Consider the following 8357-nt stretch of genomic DNA (forward strand, 5'->3'; position numbering starts at 1 on the left):
TATGATTAGGATAAATAGGAGCACTCTTATTAGCAAACAATTTCATAACTTCATCCATCTTTCCACTCAAAACATTAATCTCTTCTATCGCATGAACCTTTTTACTAGTAGATCTTTTGGTGTGGCATTGAGAATAATTCAGCATCATATTATCTAGGAGTTTAGTAGCTTCTCCTAAAGTGATTTCCATAAAAGTGCCTCCTGCGGCCGAATCTAAAAGATTTGTAGAAGCAAAATTCAATCCGGCATAAAACTTTTGTATGATCATCCATAAATTTAATCCATGTGTAGGGCAATTACGAATCATTAATATCATCCTCTCCCAAGATTGTGCAACATGTTCATGATCAAGTTGCTTAAAATTCATAATGTCATTTTTAAGAGAGATGATCTTAGTGGGAGGAAAATACTTAGAGATAAAAGCATCTTTGCACTTATTCCATGAATTAGTACTATTTTTAGGAAAAGACGAAAACCAAGTTTTAGCACGATCTCTAAGTGAAAACGGAAATAGCTTCAATTTAACAATATCATTATCCACATCTTTCTTCTTTTACATATCGCACAAATCAACAAAGTTGTTTAGATGAGTAGCGGCATATTCACTAGGAAGGCCAGAGAATTGATCTTTCATGACAAGATTCAACAAGGCAGCATTAATTTCACAAGATTCAGAATTGGTAAGAGGAGCAATCAGAGTGCTAAGAAAATCATAGTTGTTGGTATTGGAAAAATCACACAATTTAGAATTATCTTGAGACATCGTGATAGTCAATCCAAGACACAAGCACACAGGAGACAAGCAAAAAAGAGGCGAACGGGAAAGAGAGGGCGAATAAAAAGGTAAGGGTGAAGTGGGGGAGAGGAAAACGAGAGGCAAATAGCAAATAATGTAGTGCAAGGGATAAAGGTTTGTGATAGGTACTTGGTATGTCTTGACTTGTGCGTAGAACTCCCCGGCAACAGCGCCAGAAATCCTTCTTGCTACCTCTTGAGCATGCATTGGTTTTCCCTTGAAGAGGAAAGGGTGATGCAGCAAAGTAGCGTAAGTATTTCCCTCAGTTTTTGAGAACCAAGTTATCAATCTAGTAGGAGGCTACACGTGAGTCCCTCGTACCTACACAAACAAATAAGAACCTTGCAACCAACGCGATAAAGGATTTGTCAATCCCTTCACGGCCACTTGCAAAAGTGAGATCTGATAGAGATAATAAGATAAATATTTTTTTTGGTATTTTTATGATATATATTGGAAAGTAAATATTGCAAGATAAAGTAGATCGGAAACTTATATGATGGAAAATAGACCCAGGGGCCATAGGTTTCACTAGTGGCTTCTCTCAAGATAGCATAAGTATTATGGTGGGTGAACGAATTACTGTCGAACAATTGATAGAAAAGTGCATAGTTATGAGAATATCTAGGCATGATCATGTATATAGGCATCACGTCCGCGACAAGTAGATCAAAACGATTCTGCATCTACTACAATTACTCCACACATCGAACGCTATCCAACATGCATCTAGATTATTAAGTTCATAAGAACAGAGTAACACATTAAGCAAGATGACATGATGTAGAAGGATAAACTCAAGCAATATGATATAAACCCCATCGTTTTATCCTCGATGGCAACAATACAATACGTGCCTTGCTACCCCTGCTGTCACTGGGAAAGGACACCGCAAGATTGCACCCAAAGCTAAGGACTTCTCCCATTGCAAGAAAGATCAATCTAGTAGGCCAAACCAAACTGATAATTCAAAAAGACTTGCAAAGATACACTAGTAGAAAAAGGGCCTTTCGTCCCGGTTCGTAAGGGCCTTTAGTTCCGGTTCATGAACCGGGACTAATAGGTCGTTACTAATGCCCTTGACCTTTAGTCCCGGTTCTTACACGAACCGGGACAGATGGGCCTCCACGTGGCCAGTGCGGCGAGCCCAGGCAGGAGGCCCATTGGTCCCGTTTGGTGGCACCAACCGAGACCAATAGGCATCCACGCGTCAGCATTTCTGGTGCTGGGTTTTTTGTTTTTTTTGAAAGGGGGGGGGTTAGGGGGTTTTGGGGGGTTAATTTAGGTGTTTCATATATTGTGTTAGCTAGATAATTAATACAGAGAAGTGTCCTCTCTTATCTCCATGCTTGGTCGATGCTATGTACTATACGTATAGAGAGGACTAGACACGCTAGCTAGTAAGCAAATGAAGGAAACAGAAGATCGTCATGAACATATGCATACAGAGAGAAGTGATATCGACCACCTCTCCTTCTCTGAGAGATTGGTCGAACAACAAGTTCTTGTATATCTATCCGACGCTACTATGGCTACATATATACAATATAAGAATCTCTTACAATATAATCTCCTAATTAAAAACGAACTGATCAGGGTCCACATGGTATTCTCCGTCTTTAGCGATCACGTGGTCAAGAAAGAATGCCGCCAATTCCTCTTGAATTCCTCGCATACGATCTGGTGGTAGGAGTTCATCCCGCATCCGAAATATCTAATTTGAAGAAGGTCAATACATATATATGAATAAATGAAACTAAACACAAATGATGGTAATAAAATAAAATTGTGAATATTATTATTTACGCACTTCATATTGTTTGTCGGAGATTCCCCGCTCACAGGTCGTGTGGCGGATGGACTCGCAAATGTAGTATCCACAGTAATTATTCCCTTGTTCCTGCCACAACCACTTTACAAGAAATAGAGGTCAATCAAACTGATAATTAGCAAGAATGCTAAACGGTATTGATGAAACTGGCGCTTGAATCACTAGGAGATGCGTGGAACATATATGCTACTATAGTACTTACTTTCGGGTGTCTAAATTGCAGCTTCTTCGGCAGTCCCGAAGTTTTTGAGGTGAATTTATTCCAAACCCTGCCAGACGAAGAAAACAATTACTTCATATCAGGAAATGAACAAATTGAAGTTGCCGATATGGTGCGATAATGATCATTTATTACTTCTCTAGAATTGCGGTCATGTCTGCATGCTCCTTTGGATCTTTTCGTCTCGAGTCTAAGACGGTTACTAGTCCCTGCTCAAGCTTAATCTCTAGGAGAATATAGTGGAACCTGCGCACACATGCATAACTCATCAATTATATTACTATAACCTTGACTAATAAGGGAAACTGAATATGCACAAGAGAGTAACACTCACTTGAATTCGTAAGGGAAGAGTATTATAGCTTTGGTTTGATTTAATACAAACAATTGTAGCAGCTTGTCCTCGGTATCTTTGGCCTGAAATTTAACCATATATGCATCTATGAGATTTGTGTTAATGAACCCAATATCACCGATTTGTCTTTTCTTCAATTCGGCGATCTTCAATCTGCATAATATAGTAAGGATAATTAAAAATACATGCAATGAAATAGCTGACCTATATATAAAGACTTAATGACATAAGTAGTACTACTTACAGTCAGTAGAAAGTGATCATTAACTTATCAAGGGCCTTTAGATTGAAAAGCTCGAAGAAGAAAACCGAAGATATAGCTGCAGCGAAAAGAGCACAAGGGATTCTCCCCTTTCCTCTCGTGACCGCGTCGCCCCCTCGCGGGTGACCGACCGCGCGCCAGGCCTCCTCCCTCCAGGCCCTCCCTCCCTCCTCCCTTCCCGCTGCTGTCACCGGCGCCCGCGGCCGGCTTGGCCCCGGGGCTGCTGGTGGTGGCGGCCTCCTGGCCCTCCCCCTCCCGGTCGCTCTCCGGCGCGGGCGGAGCTGCTTCGGGTGGTGTGTTTAGGCGGCGGCGGTCTGGCGTGGCGGCGGGGTTCCATGGCGCATGCAGGCGAGCAGCTGGGCGGTGGCGCTGCCGTTGGCGGCAGGGCGGCGTGGCGGCGGGATCTGGCGTCGCCCGCTCGGCCCAGATCTGGGCCCTTCGGGCCCCATCTGGGCCTGGGCGGGCCGGCGGCGGGGATGGTCTCCGGCGTGGCTTTTGGGAGGCGGGGGAGATGCGATGAGCGGCTGGGTGCCGGCAACGACGACGCCGACCTGCTGCATCGCGGCCGGCGGGGCTTAACGGGCCCGCTTCGGGCCTGGCTGGGCTAGGGGTGGCCCGGCATGCCCCGCTGCCGCGACGGTGCCAGAGGCACGGGCCTCCCGCACGACGGCGGTGGAGGTGGTTCCCTCCCGCTCGGCGTCGGTGTTGCTGCTCCCGTTGTGGTGAGCTTCTCTCCGGTCCTCTTGGCCTCGTGATGGTGTTCGTAGTGAGGCGGCGTGGATGGTGGCTCTACTGCGTTGGCGCATGATTGTGGGCACCGGTTTGGCGGGTCGGTTCCGTCCGGTTGGGCGGTTGGGGTTGGAATGCAGGAGAAATCCCTGCCGGCTTCGGCCCCGATGCGGTGACACCTGCGGGTGCCACCATTCCTTCCTAGAGGATGTCGGTGGTATCCACCCCCACCTCCCTCCGCATGCCCGGGGAAACCTGAGGACTCGTCCGGGCAGCAGCGTCATCAGCGTCGCATCCCTTCTTGGAGGTGCTGCTTGGTACACGGCAGATCGGAGCCTCGGTCTATGGTGATTTGTGTTCGGTGGGCGCCGCGGTGGCGGTTCATCCGCGCTTTGCCAAGCTACCGTGGTTGGCATTTGTTTCTTCTTCTTTTTCTTGGTGTGTTGTGCTGCTCGCCACAGCGTTATCTGTTGATGTTGGTTGCTTTGGAATACAAAGCGGGGGGAAACCCCTTTTTTGGTAAAGCTTGAAGAACTCCTCAAATGGAACATTCAACAGTTCAATTCCAACGCAGTCATGCTCCTCTCTAACTCTTAGCGTCAAAATATTACCCCCCTCAGACTCTCTGCAGGTTTTCATATACCAATCATGGAATCTTCGCATCATCGTTGTTAGAGATCTTTCATCTTTGACGAGAGGCTTCCCGTACACGTATTTGTGTTCGTCCACCTCCAAGAAATCAAAATGTGCATCGTCGGGCAGGTAATCTCCAAGATCGTTATAATCGGGCACCATTGTCCCGCCCGGATGATTCGCGACGACGCTATACACCTAGAGCAGGGGCAACTATTGGTTTGCTTGTTCACCGAGCTGGGCAACTTTTTTCCCAGCTCATCGTTCTGCTAACCTTTGACCACTGATAGTACTTCCCGACCGCTCTGCTTCGATAAATGACTCTGTAAGAATGCGCTCATAGTTTTCTTTCACCGGAGACTTTGGTGGTTTCTTCAGGGCAGCCAGAGTATGCTTTGCTTTTACCGGATCTATCTTCTCCTCTGGAGGTGGATTTTTCTTTGCTTTCACCCCTTCAAAGAAGTTGGTCACTTCGGCTTGCACGATCTTCGCGTTTTCCTCCTGGCTCCTCTCGTATGGTAACTTCTCTGGAGTCTTCAGAGAAGGATCATATCTGTATTGCCTGCCTCTGGCTGTACTGCTAGACGTTGGAGCAGACAGAGCGGTTGCGGCTATCTTTCTTTGTTATGAGGCGGAGGAGAAGGACGATGCGTCGGAGCAGCCGGAGCGGCGGCAGGTCTCTTCCTACCTTGTTGACGAGGCGGAGAAGGAGGAGGCTGGCTGCTCGGGCGTGCCGGCGTAGGCGGAGAAGGAGGCGGAGTGCCACCACGCGCTGGTGAAGGAGGCTGAGTGCCCTGATCACTCGCCCGAGGAGGCGAAGGAGGAGGCGGAGTGCCCTGACTCACCAAAGGAGGAGGAGGAGGCGGATGCATCCAATTCGGAAGGTTGATGAGCTCCTTTCGCCATACGCATGGAGTCTTCAGAGAAGAACCCATCCGAATCTCCCCTTCACCTGTAGGGTGGTCAAGCTCTAGGTCCTCAAATCCGTCCATTATTTGATCCACCATCACCCTAGCATATCCTTCTGGAATCGACCGGCCGTGGTAGGTTGTGCCAGGTCCAGTAGGCAAAACAGAGCCAACAGCCACCTTCACTTTCAATGTCATCCATCGCGCCATAAGGTGGCAATGTTGAGACTCCGTGATAGCATCCACGAGGTAGCTAGCAGGAGCCGTGAAGATAGGCTCCAGCTGTTGAGTCTGCTCGGTGGAAGCCACGCTGCTTCTACGCTGAGATGGTGGGGGTAGCTTCAAGGGAAGCTTCGGCAGGTCGTTTGCTACGATCTGCTTCTCGTTCCTCTAGCCCTTGTACCCTTTCGTGCAGCGCCTGCTGTTGGCTATGCTCCACTTTCTTCCTCCTTTCCTGGCTTTTGTAACCCCCTGTGTTCGGAAACCTAGCCTTCCATGGAATGGAGCCTGGCGTGCCTCGTGTCTGTCCAGGGTGCTTAGGATTCCCGAGGGCCATTGTGAGCTCGTCCTTCTCTCTGTCTGGAATGAACGTCCCTTGCTGCACTTTCTCGATATACTCCTTAAGCCTCGTGACGGGTATTCGTAGTTGCTCTTCCGTCCAAACGCACTTCCCTGATACAGGGTCCAAGGTTCCGTTAACCCCGAAGAACCAAGTCCGGCAATGGTCTGGCCAATTCAATGTCTCTGGTTCGACCCCTTTAGCAATCATGTCATTCTCAGCCTTGTCCCACAAACGTCAGGCTTTGAGGTAGCCACCTGACCCCGTGCGATGGCGATGCTTCTTCTTTGCAACATTTTTCTTGTTTGTCGCTGACATCTTCTTACTCTTTCCGATGTCTTGTGGGCCACAAATGCGGGCCACTGATCTCTGATCTTCTCATACTTTCCGGTGAAGTCTGGTGTAATTTCTTTGTCGAAAAACTCTTTTTTCAACTCATTCTTCCACCTCCTAAATTGTTCTGCCATCTTCTTAGGAGCATGAGACTTTATCAATTGCTCTTTAACTGGCTTCTCCGGATCCTCCTCTGGCGGTTCGGTGAAACTTTCCTTAAGCGTTATCCAAATATCTTCTTTCTGCATATCGGAGACATAAGACACCTGAGGGTCTTCTTTCTTAGGCTTTAACCATTGGTGGATACTGATCGGGATCTTGTCCCTAACAAGAACCCCGCACTGAGCACGAAATGCATCCCTTGTCCGGATGGGTTCAATCGGCTTGCCATCGCGCGCGATTGTTGTGATCTCAAACCTTTCATCCGAGCGCAACTTTTTCTTCGGACCTCATTTCTTTACCGAAGTTGAGCTCGATCCGGAGGGCTAGAGAAAAGAAGAAAGACGAGAGTTAATTAATATATCTACATATGAAAACAATGAATGCATCAATTAGCTAGTCACCACGGGCTTAACTAATATATATATACCTGGCCGGACTCGGTTCGGTCACCGGAGCCGTCATCACGGTCTCCTTCTTGTACCTCCATTGGGTCACCGGAGCAATCATAATCATAGCCCTCTTCTTGTACTGTCATTAATGGGTCACCGGAGCCATCATAATCATAGCCTTCTTCACTACCCCGTCCTTCCAGACCATCAATGTCGTTGAGAAATGACACAACGACATCACTTCCTTTTGCGATTATGTCCCCCAACATCGCTTCTGTTGCTTCGTCTTGGGGGTGCTCCATAGTTTCTGCAAATATTTACAACATGTCGATTATTATTCAAACATGACAGATGGATATATATTAGTGGCAAACGTAGAACTAGCTAGCTAATCACAATAAGGAATCATATTAGTGGCCTCGACGCTGCTTCTGTATGGTTTGGGGTGGCCTCGACAACGCTTCAAGGGTTTGGAGTGGCCTCGACACAACACTTGAAGGGTTTGGGGTGGCCTCGACGACAACACTCTTTTAAGAAGTGAAACGAAGAAATAAAAAGAGGAGAAAAAGAAAGGAATAGAAGAGAAGCGATCGAAGAAAAAAAAGAAGAAAAAAAAGGAGAAGAAGAAAAAAATATTCTATTTGTTTTCTTCTTCTCCTCTTCTTTTTCTTCTTTTTTCCTCTTCTTATTTATTTCTCCTCTTCTTCCTCTCCTCTTCTTCTCCTTTCTTCCTCTTCTTATTTTCCTTTTTCCTCTCATTCTTTTTCTTCTTCTTCCTTTCCTAGCTAGATATATAAAACTTTTCTAAAAATGAAACTAACCTGAAATGTACTAAATCTAACTTTTGCATTTATGAATATATAAACACAGAGAACATACAAACATATATACATTTTTATAAAAAGCAAAAACATCATATTCTATAAAAAAATCATATACATATAATCTGAAAAAACATCATATTTTATAAAAAATCATCATATATATGAACAAAAACAATTATGATAGCAATCATATATATCATCATATATATGAAAAAACACGCATATAAATCATCACATATATGAAAAAAAACAAAAAACAGGGAGGGCGCCGGCCGGACCAAGGTGAGGAGGGGCAGGGGCGCGGTGTCGGCGACGGGGCAGGGGGCGCGCCGGGGCGACGACGACGAAGGGGGCAG

This window comes from Triticum dicoccoides, chromosome 5B (assembly GCF_002162155.2).
Source record: "Triticum dicoccoides isolate Atlit2015 ecotype Zavitan chromosome 5B, WEW_v2.0, whole genome shotgun sequence".
NCBI lineage: Eukaryota > Viridiplantae > Streptophyta > Magnoliopsida > Poales > Poaceae > Triticum > Triticum dicoccoides.